At 39.3% G+C, this 24,015-nt stretch overlaps 1 protein-coding gene across 13 annotated transcripts in view; it reads left to right on the top strand.

Annotated features, from left to right (window-relative positions):
• The window catches only part of TENM1 (teneurin transmembrane protein 1), an 854,834-nt gene that overhangs the window by 553,704 nt on the left and 277,115 nt on the right, over positions 1 to 24,015 (top strand). For 10 of the 13 annotated variants that reach the window (XM_080553265.1, XM_080553267.1, XM_080553268.1 and 7 more), the window contains one exon: positions 20,279 to 20,355. The exons of the other annotated variants lie outside the window; for them this stretch is intronic. The gene's annotated coding sequence lies outside the window, so the exon portion shown is untranslated. The remainder of the gene's footprint in view (positions 1 to 20,278; positions 20,356 to 24,015) is intronic. 13 annotated transcript variants of the gene reach the window in all.

Genomic DNA, 24,015 nt, shown 5'->3' on the forward strand with positions numbered 1-24,015 from the left:
AATTAACAAAGTTGGATAAGGTTCAGCGTCTTCTTGCCTTTAAAAGTCAAGTCACTCCTGACAAATTGGTTGGACAATTAGATATTGAGGCCAGTATTGGGTTAGGTGTTTTTGTTTTCATTGCACTCCTACCCTATAGGAGAGTAACTGGGTGGAAAATAAAATATTAATTATATTTTTTATTAAAAAAAAGAAAAGAAACTTAGCTTCATCTATTTGCATGTGTGTGTGCATATCTGTATGTATATATATATATATAAAAAAATAAAATTCAGCTCAAGCAACAAAGGCATCTCGTAGTTTGAGTCTTGCTCTCCACTCCCTTAATTCAAAGTCTATTTCCCACTGTTCACAGTATGGAGAGGAAAAAAAAAAAAAGATATCTTAAAACATTAAAACATGGGCTGATACTGCTCCTCAGTTTTTATGTAGCAACATCATTGGCCTTCACTTATTTTACTCCTTCTTGGGTATAAATAGCCTATACAGGTGACAGAATATAGTTGTCAGTGTCGTGTGGAATTCCTGCTGAATCCTCCCATGGTGGAGGACCAGTGTAGTCGTTCTGTAGTGTTTGAGGTCACTGGAAGCTGAATGGGATGGGCGCCTTTATGTCCTGTCAGTTGCTGTTTTTCCACGTTAGTGCTCCTAGGAGCTGTAAGTACGAATACAAATACATTCTCAAGCTTGTTTTTGTGAAGTCTAATAATTAATAAAATTTTTTGGAAGTAGGGAGCTACTGGGAGAAACCTCATTGGGAGGACTTCAAGTGACCGAGTGTTTTGGTAGTTCGTTAGGAGTCCTATAAAGGTAGTTGGGGGTGGTATGCTGAGTGACTTTTATTTTGCTTAGGCAGTAATACCAAAGAAAAGGTCAGAACAAAACCCATTTATCCTCTGAAAGCCATTGCATGCCCTTAACATTTCATACCACATTTCATTCTTGAAATCCTTTTCCTCCTTGGACTTTCATGGCTCAGCCCTTTCCTGATCTTCTGCTTGTCTCTAATCCTTTCTTTGATATCCCTCCTCCTCTTACCTTTACAGCTGAGTTTTCACTGCCTTCCCTAACTTCTCTTATTGTTGTTTCTCCTCAAACAACTTTTATCCAGGCAGTCTTGACAATACAAGTTCAGCAGTTGTTTCTTCCTATCTGCTATTGCATTCTGCCTAAAGGCATCTGGCAGAGTTTACTAGCTCAGGCTCAGCACTGCAGCAGGCCCTTTTTTATTACTTCTGGTTGACCCACACTGGCAAAGTGAGTGTGCTGTTGTAGTTGCATTCTGAGATAAAATCACTCATCTGAAAGGGAAAATCTCAACCTTGTTCTGTTGTTCTTGACCGCTGTGGCCATTTTCTCTAGGCTTCCCTTATCACGTTCCCTTTATGGCCATTGAAAGCTGTTCCACAAAAACTAGGTTTCTGGCTTGTCATTCCAGCATCTACTCTGAGTCACTTGTTTTGCCTCATCACATGTAAGTTGGTTGACTTTTCTCTTTTTTCAGTCTCTGTAGCCTAGAACAGGAGACAACTCATACCCAAATCAACCTGTGCAAAGCTTTGTTTCCCTCTAGTAAAGTGTTTAGAAAATCACCTCTGTCACTTTTATTCAACAAAAAACTTTGCCCATGAATGTCTGCCAAGTTAGTTCATCATCCTCGAATGCCTTTGTAGAGCTCTGCACTCAAAATATCTACAAAATGTTTAACCCCAGTCACTTCAGATTATGTTCCGAGGCTGCCTTTAATCAGTATTGTCTCATTATTTGTTTCCTTTTTCTTTTCCCATCTGTTTGCCGTATTCATCTGTTGTCTCTTGCCTCATTCTTGATTTGTAAACCGTTTGACTCAGATCACTCATACTTTATATGTGCAGTGTCTGCTAGGAGAGGAGTCTGCAAATTCTTCTCAAGTGATGGCTCTAAGGGAAAGCTATTGCTGTTTGGTGCATCGTTAATCTAGGCATACGGGGTGTTTGAAGAGAACATGTTGTGGAGAAGCTGTTGCTTTTATTTTACTCTTTTGCCTTCTCCTTGTTGCCCCTTCACTCTGCAGTTATGCTTGATACATTCTTTGGAGTTTAGGGCCAGAGCATAAAGCTCTTCTCCCAGTGGCACAGGATCCTCCAAACTTGTTTCTACTTTTTACCTGGCAGCAAAACTGCAGGGATACGTCTCCTCAGCAGTATTTATTTAGTGATTCTGAGCCAAGCTGTAACAGTTCAGATATTTCACTGAAATTTACTGAATTTTAAAGTGTGGCTAATTGTGTTTGGTGTCATTTATAATGAAATAATGAACGGCCAAATTCTGAGTACCAGAACATGAAGTCAAGATTGCTGTCCATGGTAGTGTTTCTGACACAGGAACTCTCTCTTTACATAAGCTTTATGACTTTGTTCTAAACAGGAACAGTAAATGCACACATTTGGGACTGAAACTATGATTTTAAGTTGCAAAAATTTTGTATAAAGTGTCGGTCAGTAATCCAGAGGGTGAAATCTAATGTATTCCAGTCTTAAATATTTGTATTTCCTAAGAAGTCAGATCCAACCACTGAAGTAGTGGATGGTGTCAGAGCTCATGATGGCTGTGCCCATGTTGGCATGGAGGTACGTTCAGGTTAGCTGCTAGCTTAGCTTCGTGCAGAAGCAGCCTGGGCTGTGCCATGCTGTGCCCAGCTGCAGCACGGAGCACAGTGAGGGGGCCGTGCCAGGGAGCTGGCTTGAAAGCCCGAGTTGCTGTTACCAGCTAAATGCACACGATGGCCAAGAGTGATTTCTTTCAGCACTGCATGTAATGCACCAGCCTAGAAAGCTGGAGCTATAGAAAAAAAAAAAAAAAAAGTGGAGAGGGAACAGAACTTTCCTTGCTGTGTTTTTAGCACTGGAAGAAACTCTGGCCTGGATTGTCAGTGATATATTCGATGTTGAACAAAAGTATAATTACAATGTTTGAGATGTCTTAAAACCTACGCTTTCTCAAATGCTAAGTGTTTCTCTGTTTCTCTTTATCTGTTTTTTCAAGCTGAATTTTTATATATGTGATAAACTGCACTGAAGAGCCTGAAAATAACTTCTAGCTCTTCTCTCTTCCATTCATCTCTGTGCTCACATGGAGAAAGATAAATGTATGTGTTTATATTGCTTTTCTCTTGTAGCAGCACTGAGCAATTAGGCACAGCTGAGAGCATTACTGAGCTCATCACTGGGAGTTTTGGGGAATATGTCTTTTGTTTTAGTCAGGCTGCTTCAGGGAGCAAAAGTGGTACCACATGTCTGTAAGGTACAGTATTACAGTTCAGAAGTATTTGGCATTGGCTACAAAATAGGCTTTTATCTTTAACTGTGAATTTTCGATGCTTTTTGATGCTTCAGCCAGATATTTAGCTCTTCCGAGTTTTATTTCTATCACTCATTAGAACCGACATTACACAACACGTTTATATCTCAGCTGTCTTCTACCATATGGTACCATGGCATTTACTACTCAGCTTGCCAGATTGATAGTGAGAAACGGAGCGCAGGAATTGTTTGAATATATTTTGGTTCGGGAGAGAAGGGGCTAAGATGTGAAAGGGAGCTCCTCTTCTGCCGGATGTCAAAGAAACATCCCCTTAACATGCCATATTTTTCTGACTGCTTCATCAGTCAGGGTGACTTTGCAGAGAAGCATTCTGTTCCATATCTAAATTCCAGCAGGATCCTTCAGAACATTGATCAATGTCAGTTACTAAGTATGTTGCATTTAAGGAATGTTGCATTTGTAGTGGTGGGTTACCATTTTTTTTGGACCAGTTCTGTTGAAATCTCTGCTAGAACCACCAATAATACTAACAGAAATAGAGAGTTGTTATGGAGGGGTGAACACGAATACAGAAAACCAGGCCTCCTGTGGGAAGAGAATTCGTTCTCCTGATGTTGCCCAGCTGATGAGTTAGTAGCCACATAACCTTATGAAAACTGGAGCCCTGCCTGTCAGGTTTGCTGTCCTGGGAAGGGGTTGTTGATTTGGATGTATCAACTTCTCTTATGCCTAACCCCTGCTTAGGTTTTTATAGAGATTAAAATTTTGTCCTCTCCCCTTCTCCAGGTTTTACTAATTAATTTAATTAGAAGGGAGCGTTAAGCTTCTTCCTCCTGCAGCACTGCTGAAAGTCCTAGAGCTTCACTGCACCGTTAACAAGTTGCTCATCTAAATGCAAGAAGAGGAAAGAGCACTTTCCTGGTTGGTAAGGCAGTGTTTGCATTCAGTGTGTGAAAAGCCTGTGCAGTGCATTACATTTCCTATAAACACTGTGTTTTCTCTAGTGCACACGTTATTAATTCTATTTGTAAATTGCATACATACAGCTATTAATGTGCTCTTGGGGATTTGAAGTGGGTTGACCTTGTTCCAGGCTTGTGAAAGACACAATAACATCCCCGTTAGCACAGGCTAAATTTGTGTTTTGTGTGCTGTGTTTGCACCTGTACGGTCTTCCTGGCCCCGTTATCCTCATGGCCCTGCAGTCGGGGCTGCAGCCATCTGTCCAAAGGGTATGGAATATAAAACACATGAAAGGCATTCTCTCTACAACAACAAGATGATATAAATAGTGGCTTGAAAACAATTTTTGTGTTCAGATGCCTATTTTTTCCTTGGAAAAAATGAAGGGAAATACAGGGAGGTACTTTGAGGAGATGAGGTAGAAAGTTTTTCGTTTAGTTTTCTTAGTCTGTCATTAGTGTCTCATGCAAAATCTTCTGCCATACTCTGCTCTAGTGAATTAAAAAAGAAAGATTAACTATTTTTACAAGCCAGAATATTTTTTCTCACTGAGGTTGATAAACATTCCTAGCAGTGTGAGTTATGTTTCCAAACCTGCTGGAATCCAGTCACCTCTAAAGCATTCGGAGATGCTGTGGCAGCAGCATCACCAGGGGCCACATCCTGGGGAGGGGAGCAGCAGGGCACAGGGCTGCCCCGTGGCACCTCTGGCCCTTCACTGTGGCAGCAAGCTCTGTTTCTGTAACTCTGCTGGTAATGGGATTTCATTGCTGGCTGAATGCTTACCTTACTGTAAATTTAAAATAAAAAAGCTATTCTTTGTCAACAGCTCTTTGCACTGTACACTTAACACCATAGCTAGTTGGTTGTAGACACTGAAATAAGTTTTTCAGGGCTTCCTACTGATTGTCCCAGTTGCAGTTATATTACTGAATACTCTTTCTAACATATTACTTACATTTTGCTTTGTTATTTGCAAACATTATTTAAGCATTTTCCTAACCTTACTGTTGTTAGATAATCATTTTATTAGAATTAATTATGGTTTTGACCAGTAAATTTCTGTGTGTGTCTTGAAATGTAGCTAAAATATTACGGTAATTCTCAGTCACTAAGGAAAACCTGCTTTTACTGTATGCTCTAGACTTCACTGGTGAAGTCGTACAGTGATTCAAATTGGTGGACCTGTAGGATTCACTGTGGATCCACTGGGAGCTCTCCCAGAGCTGCTCCCCAGGCAGGTTACTCTGTAAACAGGAGGTCTAATGCCAGTGTGGTTACTGGCTGCTGGAAATGATGATCTAATTGCAGTGCTGGTTCTGCTTCGGGAGGAGGTGGGCTGAGATATTTTATCAGGTTTGACTGCAATAGTCAGTCTTTTTTAGGAATAAGTTCCTATTTTACATAGTTGGATCTGGATTACTCTTTTCACTCTTCTATTGTATTTCTGTGGAAAAAGATTGATAGTCGAAGAGGAGATAACAGATATCTCACCCATATGCAATGAGTCATGTTTGTACTTATATATGCACCTATAAATACACACTTGTGTCTAATTATTATTAGGCCAAATCTGTTAGGTGCAAGATCTGGTGATATATACCTGATTTTGTCCTTTTCATCAGAAGAGACATTTTGACAACACAGAGTGTTATGAAGAAATAAAAATACTTTACAGACCTTCATCCACTCCTACTTAAAAAATGAAAGAAAATCATTCAGGTGGACAAAAATAATCAGCCTGCCAGGAATCACAGAGCAAGGAAGGCTTCATCCTTTTTTCTTATAACTAATAAGTTAGTGGACAACAGATTGGGCCTGCAATATATGAAGCAGCAAAAGAAGACATTTTTGATCTGTTCAATAGTATTTTCAGCTAGCAGACCGGTAGGCAGGAACTTCCATAAGCATCCGGTGGTAGCTCAGGAGTGGGAGCAGTGTGAAGCAGGTGAGGAAGGACAGAGGGAAGGCTGCCTTCGGCTGTCACGTGCAGCCTCCCACTTGGCCATGGTGGCTCTCAGGTGCACGGCCCCGGGATAAGGGCTGGTGGCCACAAGGAACATGAGCATAACAGGCTTCCTGAGGGCACTGAAGGAGCTGGGGACCCACGGCCTGGAGAAGCTGTAGGATCCTTGGAGAGTCTCAGAACTGGACTGAATAAGGCTGGGGGGAACCTTATCAAACTTTGAAGTTGGGCCAGCTTTGAGTAGGATGCTGGATCTGCAGAGGCCCCTTCCAAACAAAAAAAATGTTACAGCTTTTGTATTACGTAGTTGTCATTGTTTTTTTATTTCGTTTATATTTTTCTTTAATGCTTTATGTATATATATAATTGTTCTGGGAATAGCCCTGTCAGTTTTCAACATGTTTTATGTCAAGCTTTTTCTTGTAGGGAGTTGTGGTTTTTTTTTGTTTGGTTGGTTGGGTTTTTTTTGTTTTTAAATTAGTGACCAGCCAGCTTAACATCAAAATTAGGTGTTTTCATTATACTTTAAACCCACATTCAGTGCTCATAGGATTCTTTCTCCCTCCAGAATACCCAGCTGCAGCTAATAATTTTCTCTAAGAAAAACCATAAATATTAGTTATCTTTCCAGCAGCATTTTGAGTTGGGGCATTTCTTGAAAGTACCTAAATACAGAGCTCCACCTTGGCACGCATAGGAGGTGGAGCACAGAGGTGAGGGGCCTCACACGGGCCCAGCCTGTGTGCTCTGTGGGCACATCACTGAGTCACCTCGGCCCACCTGTAGACTTGCTGCATCTAGAAGAAGAACCAGATTAGCAGTGCTGACGCCTGTCTGTTGACCCCCCCCATGTCTATGCTTAAATCAGAGATGACTGCTAATGCAGGTGTCTGTGCCCCTTTGTTCGCTGGTAGTTAAGGCTTTTGGATAAAACCATTCAATCAGTGCCTTGATCCTTGTCATGTTCTGATTAAACAGCAGTGCTGTGAATAAAAGAAAGGTCGTCTAAATCCCAGTATCGCTGCTGTTTTATGTGTTAGCTTGCACTGGATGCTTGAGTTAAATTTGAGCTGTTGGGATACAGCTGAAAGGCCCAGTTGTCTTTTTCTCATTGGCCTTAACAGTTAGAAAAGTGTGTGTTTATTGAGTGCACTGAATTAGTTGTGCTTATTTTAAGTAATTAACGTTGTGAATACCTTAATCGAAACACTGAATTAGAAAATGCAGTGTTGCTCTTTGGTACATAGGGCAAAGAGATCAGAGGTCTGAGCTGCTTTCATGCCTTAGGAATTTACGTGTTGTAACTGTGGAGTGAGAATGAAGATGGGAGACAGCATCTGTTGGTAAGGATGTGCCTCAGCCTTGCTCTCTTTGCCCCTCAGTGGGGCAGAGGACTAAAGAATAAAAGAACTGGGGATTATTCATCTTCCTACTAATATTATAAGGCTGTGCAGTCTGTGAATGTCAAAGTTTGTTCAAAAACTTGCAAAGAATGGGAAAAGGCTGATAACAATGAGAAGGGGAGGTAAATTTGAACAACAGTGAAGGCTGTGATTATAGTTTCAAGGAATCTTGTGATAAATGCATGAGTCTGAGTTGGGTAAGAGTCAGAAGAGGGTTGAAGGAAAGTTTACAACCGTGTTCATGTGTTACTAGCTGAAATTCATTAATACATAACAAATCCAGCCAGCTGGGGTTCAGGCTGGTTAACCGATTCTTTTTCTACTATTGAAGAATAATGTATCAGTATTTATTTTACTTCTTTTATTAAACAACGGAATATTTCCAGAGTAATTGAAAGCCAAGAAGAATAGTTTTGAAATGAAAATTCTACCAAGTTCTTCCTTGTCTCCTTTCCATTTAAGCTTCAGTGATAAATATATATATATATATGTGATTACAATATATTACAGTGACAATGAACATGAAATAGAACACTTGATTTTCCCTTCACAATCATATTTCTGGGAAAATGGCCATCCTAAACAATGATGTTGTGTTTTATTTTATCTGTCATTAATAGGCCTGTGCTTTGCTTTACTGTTAGTGCAATAGGCACATGGTCTTTCTCCCCCATTTTGGGTGCTTTTTCTCTAACTCAGAAGAGCACAAGTCCCAGAATATTCCCGTAAGTGTTTACAGATAAGCTCAGTTCTTACTAGGGATGGATTCTGCGGAGCTCACGGCACCCAGAAGTGCCTTGTAATGTTAATGTGTTACTTTTGTGCTACGTATGTATGAAATTACTCACCCTCTACTCAACAATCAGCACTCCAGTTGGTTTCATTATGAGTTGGATGAAACTTTTTCCCTCCCCCTATCCATCCTCCCTCCCCTAGTATCTTAGGCTTAGGACTGGGGCTCCAGTCCAAGCTTCTGAGAGGAGAGTGCTGGATGTTCATGGCTGATATCTTCCTTCCTGCGTATGTTCCCAGTCAGGTTTTGTATTGAAGGAGTATAAGCACTCTGAAAGTATGATAGATCTAACCCCCTAAACATTTCTGTTCCCTATTACCTCTTCTGAGTTTTTCTTTTCAACAAACTCTTCAAATTGTTGCTTATCTAACTGCTGCTGGGAAGAAATCATTAAAATGGCTGGTTGTAGCAATAGTAGTCAGTAGTTGTTTTGACTTTTTCCCCCACGTTTTCTCTAGACTTCTGGTTTTATTTTAAATCTTCAGAAAAATACAAAGAAGTCATTTTCTTCAGTCTGGCCATGCGTTTCAAGGACTTTAAATAGTCAAAAAGATGGCATGAGGTGGCAAGCAGGGAGCATGCAGCTTATTTGCTCTTATCTTTATAGGCTTGCTTTTCTGGGCAGACTACAAAGGTTGTTGCTTAATGTAAAACAAACAGAAAAAAATCTCCATTCCAAAATGTAATGTGTATTTGTCAATGTGTTCCCAGTTATAGTAATGCTTTCCAGCATCTTCTCCAAGAGAATTTGTGAGTGTGATAATCATGACATTCATGATGGCAAAGTTATTAATATTTGCTAAGGAAATTGTCTTTGGGAACAAAGTCAAATTTGTGGGATGTTAACTTCATGGGCTTTTATACCTGATGATAGACATATGTTAAATGGCATGTATTTTATTAGTTTTACATGTCCAATTGTTAGATACAGTTGGTAAATTTGGGAATAGAGACAGAATAAAGTATTTTGTTCCATTCTTACAAAAACATAATTTTTAGTTCCTTATAAATGCAGCCTTGCCTTGGACTTCCACAAATATTTTCTTGAATGCTGATAACAACATCGTAACAGCTTGACTGAAGTCCTTGTTTGACTGACTTCTATGGTTTCATCGTAGTTTTTGCCCCCGGATTCTTAGCCGGCCAGTCCTGTGTTTATTTGTTCTCATTGTATGAAAACAGGCCCTGATTTCCTCCTACCTAGATTCGCTTATCTGTCATAGGCTGATTTGATGAACCTCTGGGACTGAAAAGGAGACAAGTGAGTGGGAGGCTTGCTGGATTCAAAGCATTTTGTTTTGTTTGCGTAGAGCGAGCCCATACTGCTGCAGACCAGGTGCCATGGTGCTTGCCATAGATTCAACCATATGTGGATGGTGGGGCAGGGAAGTTTACTGAATTTCATTTGAGTTTTTTATTCTTATGTTTACTCCTTGAAAGATTTGGAAGATGCTTTTATCATCAACTAATTGTCAAAAACAAATGAATCTATGAAAGAATACTAGTGTGAGTTTAATGAAATCATTTGATCTACCTGTTTTGAGGCATGCTTCCTTGTTGTTCGTTTTATTTGAAGATTACTTTGTAGTCCTGTTCAAAGACCTCCTCCTTGTTGTCATCAGGTAGATTGCAAAGTTTATCTCATTTTTACACTGGCAGCAAAATAAAAATGTATGTGGTTGTTACGAACCACGTACAGCAGTACTGAGATTTCTGATTATCATTGAGTAAAAGCTCAGTTCAGGTATCTTGATGATTTTTATTTCCTGGGTGGCCAAGCAGGTGGTGGGGAAGGAGCAGGGCAGGGATGGCTGTGAGAGTGGGTTCGATGGTGGTGCTTGTGCTCGGCAGAGCTTTGGGGGAGCAGGGAGAGCCCCAAGACGTCAGCACCGTGGGTCTGGTGGGCTCCCATGGGAAGAGCGTGTCCCTGGGCAGGTAGGTGTGGTGTCACCACCTAGTGCCTTCTCCACCGAGGTGTCCAGGAAGCCCACAGCATCCACACAGCTTTTTGACTTCTAACCACATTTAACGCTGCTCTCCTAGCATCAATCTCCCACTCTTACTGGTTCCTGATAAGCTAAGTGCCCTTAGCTGTGTCAAGCCCCATAAAATCTGTTCTGTCAATAATCTGCTTTAATTTGGTTAAATATTTAGTCATTTTTGTGGATACTACGCAATCAGAATGGGCTGTTGTGTTCTGGGAAGGGAAAGGCTTGTAAATGAGACTCAGCACAGCGGACACTGACATCTTTGGAGTTACAAATACTGCCTTAATTGTATGCTTGCTATAGAAGAGCAGTTATTTTTTACTTAGTCTTTGACCGTTCTTGGAAGCTGTAGGAAAATTGTAAATGAGGAATTTTAAAAGAAATGCTGTATACTCCTTTTTTTTTTTTCTGCAAACATAGCCAGTGTGATATTCATAGAAGTATTACAGCATGTAAGAGATTTGCCCTTGAAAATAGTTTTAATTTACACAGAAATAAAACTATCTTTTCTTATCTCTTTAAGACATCTTATACATAGAAAGTAGAGGAATTCTGTTTAGTTTGGCTTGGTCCTAGATATGACTTGTCACAACAGCAATCTGAGCATGCTTATGCCTTTTTGTTGGTTATTCATTAACTGTCAGGATCCTTGCTGATTCACTTGCCTACTACATTTTTATCAGTGTATTTTATTTCCCTCTTAAAAATCAGTTATGAGGAATTCACAAACTGGAAAATAATGATAATTTTTTGTTTCTTCACTTAACATTTAACAAGGCCTTTGCAGTTTGTTAAAATTCAACACCGTATTAAAATGTATTATTCTGCTGTGTTCCAAGGATCAGTGTCACAAAGATTTAGCGTTTTTCCTCTTCAGGGCTCCCCAGCGTAATCTCACTTTCTTATTAGAAACAAACCTGATGTGGTATTTTCTTTCCAGCAAGTTTCTCTTTAAAGGCCTGTAGCATGGTGAGTTATCCCATTATTTTTTTTCCCTCGTACTAATCTTTTCCCTCCATCCAAGTTGGCTCCCTATGTTAGCCCATGGTTCTTTCTGGCAGCATCAAGCGATCAAGTCCTTACTCTTAGCAGTGGATTTCCAGGCAGCTCGCCAACAACATCCAACCTAATGCTTCTCCATGTCATGGGGCCCGGCACAGAGGAAATGCGGAACCACGGGAGGGCATTTGGTAGCAAATCTGGAGCATGGTTTTGATGTCTTTTACATCTTTCTCAAATGCATTTTTATCTTTAAAGACATTTCAGTCGTTGTAATGGACTGCTTTGGTGTTCACACAGATGACTTGGATGGCCTGTAAGATATCTTGCGGTAAGCAGTCACCTGTTAAGGAGGCATTCGTATGCTATAGTACTGACACAGTGGAAAATGCCCAGCATATCTGTGACCCTGTCATGTAAGCAAAGGAAGTGAAATACTAAGGTTTGTTACATGTGTCAAGTGCCCTCTGGACCGCAGCCGGAGGCAGGATGGTGACAGAATCCATTTGTGTCTGTTATCGTCATCACAAACTGGAGGTGGTGAAGACCTGTTCTCCATGGATCTAGAGATACATCTATGCCCCAGAAAAATCTGGGATACTCCTGCTTATTTTCTGTTGGTAGACCGTGAGATCTAACTAGAGCTCTTCAGATAAATTTATTCATGTTAATTATTCAAAACTGGACCTGGGTTATCATTAGGCCTGACATGGCTGCCAAGCTCTGACCAGTTGCAAAGATAAATCCAAGGATTCATCATAAATCCATCATTCCTGGGTTAACGATGCTACCTTTTGAATCCAGAGAAATATCTTTTTGTTGTTGTTTGGTTTGTGCGTGTGTGTTTGTGTTTCCTCTGTGCAGTCCCAGCTGCAAGTGCAGGGAGGTTGGACCTATTCGAAATAAGTGAGTCCCAGATAAATCGAGGCCAATAAAGGCACTTGCTAAAGTTGATAGCCTGGTCAGTCCTTGAGCAAAGGGGAGTGGGAAGCGGAGGTCCACCTGGGACAGTCTGCCTCCCTTTTTACTGCTTGGCCTTGTCAGGTTTCAAGGCATCAACAAATTGATTTGTACACAAGTGTCAAAACAATATCTATCTTCACAAAATTAAACTAGTTGCTGTTGCTATGAGGCACCTGGAAATCCAAGAAAAGAAATAATTCTTCCTGGTCGTCTGCCTGTACCTGCTATACCTGAATTTGACAATGGGTTGTTGTGTAAACGGAGACTAATCTCTATATGCAAAGTTTTTCTGATTGTAGCTTCCCTGCAATTTGTACTCCTTAACATATTTATCCACCAAATACTCTTATGATGTAGAGAAGGGCTGTTATCTCCGTCTCGCACGTTGAAAAGTGATTTGCGCAAGGTCGCATGGGCAGCATGTGACGGAGTGGAGAGACGAACGTGCTGCTTGAGCCGGAAGCTAGAGGGGTGCATCCTGGACAGCTTTCCTTAAATGACAAAATTCAGATGAAAGTGTATTTGCAGCTAAACTACGTAGGACTGCCTTCATTGCAGAAATAAACATTATTTCTATGTACAGCTCAAACTACAACTCAGATTGTTATCAATGTGATATTTTGTACTGGTTTACAATGCAAAAAAAAAAAAAGTGGAAAGCAATACCAAAACTGAGTATTACTGCATACCACCCAAATTTGCTAATGAACAGCAATCATCCAAATTAAAGAGAATGTAAAATATCGACAGCTGTCTGCATCTGCAGGTACAGAGTTAATATTCTAACTAGAATATTGACTTTTTCTTATTTCTCTATAAAGCTTTTTGATCTCTGTTTGAGAATCAGTGCAACAGTAGCTACTCACTGCAGAACCTGTGCAATGGTTTATACTCTGTTTACTCATGTGAAGTTCATGAGATATTTGTTGTTCAGTGTAAATTGGAATATGCAGATATGGATTGGTTGGCAAAGGTTTTAATTCTCTTTATGCTTGCATCGTAGATTTCAAATGCCTTTCTGTTGGAATTATTTTGATTTAGGTCAATATTTTAGTTATTGTGGATATTATGTTTGTTGAATTTGCACAAAACTCTGGATGTTTTCATTGCTGAATTGCACAAAACATACAAGAAGTATGTTTATTGCTGAGATTGTTACAACAGAACAATTGTATTGTGTGCTGAAAGTTATGGTAATGCAGTCTCTTTTGCGAAATGACGGTAAATAAATTCACCTCTAATTCTAAGTATCAATCCAATGTTACTGCAGTGCCATTTGTAACACCATTGTAGACGGCTTGATCCAGAAAACATCCTCATGGATAAATAATTGTGGGCTGGCTCACTGTATCTGCTCGATTTAATCAGAAGTCTGAAAGAGCTTTAAAGACCTATTTTTTGTCAACTGTGAGAGTTAGCTGAAACTGAAGCTCTTGAAGCACTGTCTAGATTGTCTTTTTAGAAACCCTTCCTGGCTTTAGCTGACAAATTATGATAGATGAAATATGATATGTCAATTGGCAACTTTCTTCACTTCCCTAGGTAGCTAGTGGTTACCCTTACAAAAATCAGCATTTGGCATTGGCTGCCATGCAGTCATGCTTGAAATTCTAGGAAATAGAAAATAACTGCCGTGGTGCAGCTGAATTATTCTGATGGCTTGTTTTGAATTTGCTGGAGAAAGAGATGAGTCAGAGATTGCTTTGAGGCTGCAGATTTCAAAAGTGCTAAAACAAACTTAAAGCAAAGATGACTTGAAAATGCATGGGGTCTGTTTTCCCTGCATGGTACAGCTGGGGTTCTGTGCCCCAGGGAGGCTTTCAGAATCCATTTCAGGTGGCATCTGAGAAACCACAAGTGATTGCTTAAATACACAAAAGTATTTTTTGTTATGTCTAAGCAAAACAGTCTGTATTAATGGTGAAAATTCTTGCTCTCTGGCTTGATGGTTAAAGTAACTGCAAGATACTAGATCAGAAAAGACTTTACCAAGGGCACGTTGTCAAGAACACAAATGTTATTTACCTGTTTCTGGAATTTGGCTCTAAGTCCATTGGTATACTGCACAAGCTGAGCAACAGTGAGCATCCTTCCTTCCAGATCTGTGGTTTTTATAATAAGTGCCAGGTGAGCGTAGTTTCCCTTCTAACTTGGAAAAAAATTCAAATGCCTGCCACAAGGAGTCCCTGACATTAGAGAGCCCTGGTTACTCTGGGGTGAGCAAACTGTCCCGTCCCTACTAAAGGGATGAGATTTATCAGTGTCAAAGCATTACAGACCTGGGAGCAGATTTCTTGCTCTCTTTTGCCCTTCTCAGAATTGTGTATTTATGAATACTTGCATTATTTTTTACTTCACAGTTTACTCATTTTTCCATCCTCTTTTATTTGATCAAGCTGAAGATCAAGTTTAAAATGTATTCTTCTAATAATTTTGTAGTAGCTTTGTGAGGCATAGAATATTTGTACTATGAAATATAAGTCATATCTTAAACTATTGATTTTTTAGGAAAATAATTCTGGATTAAGGTTTTTAAACAGTAATATAAAGTACATTGATACGATTTAGTTTTAAATGCTTGCTATGGGTTTCAAATAAAAGACGTGAGAAACTTAGTCCTGGCATTTAGCTGATACTGAGTAAAAATAATGGATAGTAACTTTGGGTATGATTTGCAAATCTAAACCTATTTTCCTTCTGCATCTTAAATTTTAGCATAGCTATAGGCTATGCAGTCATTGTAAATACCCCATGATTTGCAAGTTTTTGGATATTTTGTTAGTATATCAGGGCATGTAGACCTTATTTGGGCTAGTTACTTGCACTAGTTAGGCTTTCCTATGCTGCTAAGCATATGAAAACTGAGTGGGCCTTGTCCTTTTAGTACTATTTTAGTTTTAGGCTAAAATCAACATTTGTATCCCTCCTTAAAGAAAAAAAAATGTATGAAGTACTTCCTGGTTTGTTATAAGCTGATACTTCTGTGCCTGGAAAAACGCACATGATGTGGAAGCATTTTGATAATGTAATGATATTTTCTTACTGGCTCAGACTTTATTATTATAATTAGGGTATCATATTAGCACAGCAGCTAAGAACGAGATGTTATAGTTAAATTGCATTGCATCAGTTCAGTGTGTGTATTTATGTAAAATTTAGTTTCATAGTGGTTGAAATGAGCGCTTATATTTATATTTACACGCACACACAACCCGTCATTAACTCCACGAGTGATGTTTTCCATACAGGAATGCTCTATGTGGACGTAGCCCATACAGAAGTTCAGTTAAAAGTAAGCCCGGGGTGGCTGTGCCAGTCTGACAGCTGTCAAATGACACAGTTGAAAACTATTGGGTTAAGATTGTTTCAGACCTATTTAAATTTAATACCAGACTTTAGACAAATGCTTTCATAACAGGAAAAAAATGGATACATGATGGCTTAAATCTTCTTTCTATAAAATTATATGTTTCTCAGAGGATAGTTGTAATTGAATTATAGAATGCCTTGTGAGTATCCCTGTCGGTGGTTAGAAAAATATAAAGGGAAGCACAGAGACTCTTTCACAAACCTTCATGTGGAAGAGACACCCTATAATTCAGCTATATGAAGCCCCCAGCAATCATCTAATTATATTATAAATGCAATTTGGGAGGAATGAAAAGCGGCATTTATTTAAAACATTAAGAAAAATTACTTCATTGTATGAGAGGTGCTTTTTATCCATGTTATTCAATGAAGTCTTTCTTTTCTGCCCCATCTAACACGCTTCCCTCCACCATTGTCACGCTGTGGTTGTCTGTTATTATAAGCCTCTAATGTGCGGGGAGGAGATCAGCTTTTGGGAGCCGTGTTAGAATCCAGACACCAAAGGGATGATGGTGCTAAGAGAGCTGAGGCATTATTTCTGCCAGAGGCAACGGAGTTGGAGTTTTCTGTTTGTCTGTGTAAGGTTTAGTACAGCTGGCTAAAAAGAAAATTGAGAAGTTCTCTCCTCTTGTGCACACGTGAATTACCAGAGAATTGTTTGTGATGCTTTGTATTGAAATTCTCTCAAAGAGTTACTCTCTTTTCTAGAGCTTTATCTCAAATCTTTTTTTTTAAATCTTTTTCAGACAGGAGTCGGAAAAATATTAATTAGATAAATGTTTTCAGAACAACAAATGCATTTAGCAACTGGATATCAAGGTGATTCTTAAATTAAAATCAAGATGTCACTAATAAATAGACAATATTTACTGTTTATATGGGGGCAGTATTTACTCCGTAGGTTTGCAGATAGCTCAGGATACTTGCTGAGTTCTTGGTGCAGTTTGAACACCCTGAAATACCACTGTGTGAACTTCCCCAAGAGCAACTGATTTGATGAGCTTTGTGTTGCATTGCACCTGTCTTTTCCAAAACCTGCATTTGGGTTTCTTTAATAGGCACCTGTATGAAGCTTACAACTGTAGCATCCAGGAGCTGTAAATAGTGGTTGAAGGGATGGAGCCGCTCTGGAGGATCAGGACAAATATTTTCCTGTTTTATTGGTGGAAATATAAAAGATCTTTTCAAGGCTTATATAGGAGGATTATCCTGGTACAAAGAGCAGAATCCCCTGTCCTTTGCCTGACCATGAAAAACTTCTTCTGTAGTCACGCCCAATAACAGAATTCTGAAGTTATTCTGGAAGAGATCAAGCTATGGGTTTTGGGTGAAGGGGTTCCTGTTTGGTTTTCAGTTTAGCACAACATTAATGGGGTTGTAATTGTGAAAGAGAATCCTATAATGCATACAATATTATCGCCTTATTGCAAAGATAAAAATATGAACCTAATTTCCAGTCTCGTAGCCTTGCAAGCAATACTAAAGCAGTAAGAAAGTAGCTGAGCAACTGTGATCTGATTTATCAGCCCTAACAGCTAACCTGGGCAGAAGGGAAATCATCGGAAAAAGCAGGCAGAAGACTGGTGAGCACTCAGCAGGAAATGATACCACGACAGCTGTAGGAGCTCTGACACCTCTGTGGTTCTCCTAATGGAAAGCTTTTGAGATTTCTGCAACAGATTGGAATGGATGTTATCCTGAATGCATTATTGTCTTTGTGAAACACAGGCTTCAGTATTAGATGCTGTGTATAACAAAGGGGCTGCAATCTTTTAAAAATGTGTTACTTTTTAAGAAATAAAGGAAGAAGGAAAGATTTTTCCAAGAGAGCCAAATAACATGTGACTTTCAGTACCATTATGACTTCGATGGTCTGCCTCTGATTTCTCTGAAAAACTAAGGTTAAAGACTTTTAGTAGCTTAATCCTGTATTGATTTTGAGATCAGTTTTCTGATTAGGTTTATTTTTCGGACAGTGATTGGTGACATTATAAGGAGAAAACTTAAGTGCATACTAGTTATGTACCATCATTTTGATTTTCAAGTTATGGTTCAAAAACAAGATAATATGGCAGCTAAGGAAACGTAGAAGTCCATGATGTCTTTCAGACCATCATTTTCTTGTTTGGATAGAAATCTGTGTGGAGTAGAGCTGAAAGTTTATGGAGTAGACAAAAGGAGTACTTCACGCTGAAGCATGCATAGACACATCGCTACTATATAAGTACCTATGTATATATGCATTTGTTATGTGCAGTGAGAAGGTAAAGTATATCAGTATTTTCAGGATATGCATCTCCCAGCTTCGCTTTATGCTCAAATGTGAGTATCTAGTACCACACATGGAGAATGAAAGAGAAGCGTAACTGAAGGGCTAGAGCCATCACGGCTAATCTGTACTCCATGGTTAAGAAATTGGAGGCTGTTGGATTGCAGAGGTCTGAGTTGATGCCTGTAAGTGTCCAGTGAGCAATATGGAAAGACTGGGGTGAAACTGAAGCAAAGGGCTGGGCAGAGGCCCTGCCTCTGAAGGAGAGCAAAACAGCTAAACAGAAACTATTCCACGGTAATTATTGTTAGCTCAGTCAGGATTTGAGTTCTGGCCGTGAAGATATACAGAAAGAACTGAAAATCCCAGAGCAAAATGCACTCCCAGATGAAGCAACATGAAATACATCATATTTTAAAGTATTCACTTTTGGTGAATAAAGGTTTTGTTTTGTTTTGTTTGTTTGTTTGTTTATGATACCATCTCTAAAGTTTCCATTTTTTGATATATAGTGTTATTTCTAGAATCTTTCAGATCAGAAAAAGTGGATTTGTTTTTTTGTTTTGTTCAATTTTTGCCACCTGAATCCTCTGTAGGACACAGAATGATGTATGACTGAGGAGTTTTAGAGAACTTCTTGACATTATTTTGAAATAATGATAAATGTTTTTAGACTGAAACCTTTTTTTTCTGCAAACTTGACAGGGACTGCAGAATACACTAAAATTGTTCAGGTTGTGCACTTGTAGGTTTCCCTGTTCTAAAATATCAGGTTTTCAGGTATCTGTCCATAAAATGTTGAGATATAGACCTAGATGCCACCTCACAGACAGTCTACTCAGACTCCCTATAGTGCTTACAAAGTAGAATTTTCCTTGGCATTTTAGCAAGGTTTCAAAGTCCATAGCATCAAGATGTTACATTTTGCCAATGTTTTACACAACACCCCCTCTGTTACTCAAATATGGAGCAAGGGTATTGCATTCTACTCCCAGAATTGCATCTAGCCCATTGATTTCAGTCTGTCTTGCCTCTTGAATACATTATTTATGTGTACTTTAATCTTATACATCTCTAAATGCTGCAGATGCATGCACGGTGCACCTATACCTGGCATATGTCTTTGCTTACCGGTGTAGTGTAAGAGGGGAAGATTTCAATTTCTTGTTACTCTTCTTTGCAAAAGAGTTCTTGGATTGAGAGACTAAGCAAGGTTTGATGTGGAGCTAAATATAGCTCCTGAGGTTGGCCATTGATCTTTTTTTCTGTGCTTTTGATAGTTGGGTATTGTCATTTCTCATCTTCAGGTTTTAACTTCAGAACATTCTTTTTGCTGATTTTTCAAATTTATAGCTTTTGTTGCTCAAAGTTTCTAACAGTGCAGCTTTAGAAGAGGAGCTGGTTTTTGCCTACATGTTATTGTAGAGTCTTTGGTCTATAATATATCTCATGCCTTAAAGGAAATGTGCAATAGATATACAACAGTGTAATACAGTATTTTCTGCTGGAGGCTGTTATGTTTGGGAAGCATCCTTGCCAGTCCATTCTCAGTCAGACTCTACAACAAGCACCAAAATGTATTCTTATTTGAACTGCAGAGCTGAGCTTTTCCTACTTGCCCAAGTGTTTGATAAATCCGTGTTTCACAGAAGTTGCAAGTTGTGGCATATTAAAACATTTTCTAAATAAATTAAAAAAAAAATAAAGCAAAACATTAACTTTTTTGTTAGCATGCAGTTATTTAAGGATTTATTTTTAATCATTTTTGATCTGTAAATAATTCCTTTTAGTAATTCCTATAAAAATGAAAGTAATGCTGCATTACTGTTTTAGAGATATTTGTATCAGTGTTTGAAGTCAAACAAGTCCTGTGGTCGTGGTAGGCAGTTTTCTTTAGTCAACGTAGACACTGTAGTCTCTTGGAGCTGAAATGGGATCAGCATTTTACCAGAATCTGTGAAAATATCTTCAGGTTTTTAGGTGAATGTTTCTGTGAGCCCTTATTGGTCACCTGAGTGAATTTTGTTTGTGCAGCTGTTTAATTTTTGCAACCTTCTTGCTTCCCTCCAAATGACTGGAACTATTCGACCAGGTATCTCCATGGTTTCTCTATCTTTACCTATAAATAATGTATTGCTCTTTCTCATTTCTTGGCACTTGTTGGTAGGGAAGCAGTGGTTCCTCTCACTGGAAATGCCAGCAACTATGGAAGCCAGTCTTTCATATTTGTACATACACTATCTTAAGTTATTGTTCACACAGGTTTATTTGTGTGTGAAGACTTGTTGGTGCTCCTGAGCTAATAAAGGAAAGAAGACACCACCTCTGGATTTTATGCAGTGAGTCTTTGACATAGCAATTTTAAGGCAAACTCCTTTTTTCTGATTTTGTCACTAAAAGTTCATATACTGCAATGCTCTTAGGTGGATATTTCAGGTATATCTGGTCTAGGAGGAAAACTTCATATACATTTTCCATGCATATGTGCACACAGAGAGAAAGAAATTCTGAATGTTTTTGTTCAGTTTGGTTTTCCTGTTTTCATGCATGTGTTTACTTTCTGCGTATGGAATATTTGGAAGCAAACTAGTTTAGAGATGCTTTTATTTCGGTTGTTCTGGAACACTCGTGCTCATTCTGTTTAGTCCCAGAGAACTTATGCTCAGCACGAGGTGCCTGAGGTGCACTCTGCCTGCTTTTGTATGTGCATGTTTGGGCCGAATACAGGTGAGGACTGATCTCCTGGAAGGAGCATTTCAGAGAGGAAATTGTAAGCCTAAAGCATACAAAGAAAACCTTTTCAGTTATAGTTTGGGAAACTGTGGTGAGTTCAGACATGTTTAAAAGAACTCAAGCCGAGTGAAATGCCTATGAAAGTGGCTGTTGTGAGGAAAAAGCCATAGTTTTGTAGGAGGGGTTCATTGCTGTGGAGCCAGAAGCCCGTGGCGCACTGAGGTACAGGCCGCAATCAGGCCTCAGGGCTGGCATAATGAAGTAGGCCTTTGAGCTTCCCTTGTGGAAATACACCGAGAAAGGAGAGACATAAGATGCAAATTTTCAGGGCAGCTCCAGAAAAATGGGTCTGCCGAAGCCTCCAGTGTCCTCTACAACACAGCACATGCAATAACAGGCTTCCAAGAGGAAGCTGAGCCTTTTACTTTTTTCAGAATATCCCAAGAGATATTTCAATGACTTTGTCCTTTCTAGATATCTAAACGAGAATAGGTAAGCGATATGAGTTCTCGGGCTCTCTTTGCAAAAGAGATATTTCTGAACTGTGAGACACTGATCTGGGTGGAAATTTGCCATCGTCTTTCAGTGACGTTCTAGACTTCCATTTCAGTTTTTATTTGTTTTTTTTTGGGCCACAGGTCTGATTTATGGCTGAACAGAAAAGTGAACTAGCTTGTGATCAATACTGCACAGTCCCACAAATCCAGAATCCTCACTTGATAGCTGCAGTTAAGACACCCACACAGGTTCAAAACCTGAAGGATATTTATTGTAATCGTAATTTTCATTACCTGTTTCTGAATCCATCTCCCTTTTGCTATAGAAAAAGTAAGATAGTATTGCAGGAAAAGGCATAGCATGAGCTGAATGCTTCATGTCACTCAGAATATTTAGTCATTTACTTTGTGCTTTCACTTTTTAGTGCACCCTAGTATTTTTGTGTTATTTTTCATTGTCAGGATATGAAAGCAGCAATGTTCATTAAATTGTCTGTGGTAATAGTAAGGTCTTTCTCCTGAGTAAATGCATGTTATTTAGAGCCCAGTTGTATAAATGCATTGCCTGGCATTTGTCAACAATAAAATTAATCTGAATCTACTAATAGCTTCCCTCTCCTCCAAATTTAATATCCAGCTTGTCCATAAAAGTATTTCTGTTGCCAGAAACATCTGCTCTTGTAAGCATAAATGAGAAAATATATCCATATGTTGCTTTTATCTGAATAACAAAGTTTTTGTGTATTTTTTTCTTTTATTTTTTTCCCCATGACATACATGGTGGTAACAAATAAATGGAAAAATATCAAAACAGAAAATAGAAAATGAAGATGTGTTCTGATCTCAGCAACAAAGATGTAAATTTGAATGGCTGTTTGTCTCCATTGAAAACAGAGTGGATCCACTCTGGGGCTCATGTTTAGCATCCACAGTAACTCAGTTGAAATAGACTGTATCAACGTAGAAAGTGAAGATGAGAGCACTGGCATGTCTGCTAAGTTTTGATATAGGTGGAAGCTAATTCTGTGGATGAAATGGATCCAGTGGATCCAATTATCCAATTTGGATATTAAAAACAAACAAAAAAAAAAACAGTGTCTGCTGTAGCCTTCATACATTAAAACCTACAAAAAATTAAAGAGGAACAAGTTCCTTCCTTTGAAAAACACAATTTGATATTTTAACTGCAAATAAAAAAAATAGTTTTTCTTTTTTCTTTCATTTGGCAAAACAAGCTGACTTGACAGACAGATATGAGAGAAATTTAATCATGGTCGCTTAATTAACAATTTCTTAAACTACAAAAATATTCTGAAGTATTCTGTAATGTTATGCTCCAAGGTGGCAAGAAATGCGATGTCTGCCTTTTGCTCTCCTTGTAATCCAAAGAACAATTTATGTATGCATATGTGTGTAGACCAAGGTCATGAGCTTAGAAAAGTATCTTCTTCATCATACTTAGGAAGTTGAGAGGTAAAATTAAATTATTTGATGCCAGATTCAGTAGGTGCTGACTTTTCAGCTACTTGTGCTCTTCCTGGAAGGTTTCCCACCCTGTCTGAAATCAGACTGGATTTAGGTTATTTATACCAAACACTTTATTGCTAAGTGGTGAGAGTAAGTGAACTAGAAGCATCACTTCTCAGTAGCGCACTCTGGGAACAAGAAGATCGTGAGGAATGCAGAAGCTGTGAACTGTACTGGCCAAGCAATGATGCCTGTGGTTGACATTTGCCATCAGTTGTAGGACGGAGGTTTGCATATTGTTCGGTGTTTCATCTTGGAAAGAATCTGGGTTCAGATTCAATCTCTAGTTCTGATTGCAGCTGAACATTACAGAATTCTGGTTTGGGGGATGTCTGTGTACTTACATGAGATAAATACAACCTGGGCTTCGGTGCCATTTGTCTGTTGCTGCTGCATGAGTTCGTATGGTCCTGAATATAAATGGAGAGACTGTATCTCTGTCATTCCTCTGAGGAGAGGTTTGCATTGCTGAGATTGCTTTCTTGCATCCTTACTTTCTGTATGTGCCTTCAGAAAGGACTTAAATAACTTCAGTGCAGTTCTTTGGATCCTTGCCATCTCTCAGATCCACAATGCTAAATGCTGTAGGGAGGTCTAGGAGCACGAGAACAGATGCCTGTTTACCATTCATCGCTGGAGAGAGATTTATGCGTCAGTGTTGCTGAGGCTCATTTCTTCCCTCATGACTTTAGCAGAATCTTGGCTTTGTTTCTGTCTGGGAGAGCAGCTGGTCATCAGGCTTTGGCTGGCACTTCTGCTTTCTGAATAGCAGGTTGCTGTCCGATAGTAGATAGAAACCTCCAGGAGACATTGATACTGCTTTCAGTATTGGTGGACTAAGGTATGCCCGAAGAACACGGGAAAAGGGCTGCTTGTTCTCCCACCCTGTTTGAGGCAGTGAGTATTTCAGCCACGAGAGACAAGATGAATGTGCTTCTTCCATCAGCTAGAAAACACATTGAACGGGTTCAGAAGATTTTGTGTTTTTCTTCGAATGTGGAGAGGATCCCTGCTTTTGAGGAGCTGTTTCAAAGTTTTTGTGACAAGCACAGCTCAGCTGTATTTCTCCCCTGCACATGGACAGGGCTGAGCAGGGAGGGAATTGAGAGGCTCTGGTCCTGCCACCACCTCCAGAAGCTGTAATGGTGAAGACTCAGGTGCAGCCGTTCACCCAGGCCCTCGGAAACCCAGGCCAGGTGGGCACACGCCCTGAAAATTTCCTCATCTTGGTATCTTGTGCTT

Source organism: Anser brachyrhynchus, assembly GCF_964034855.1.
Source record: "Anser brachyrhynchus genome assembly, chromosome: 13".
Classification (NCBI taxonomy): Eukaryota; Metazoa; Chordata; class Aves; order Anseriformes; family Anatidae; genus Anser; species Anser brachyrhynchus.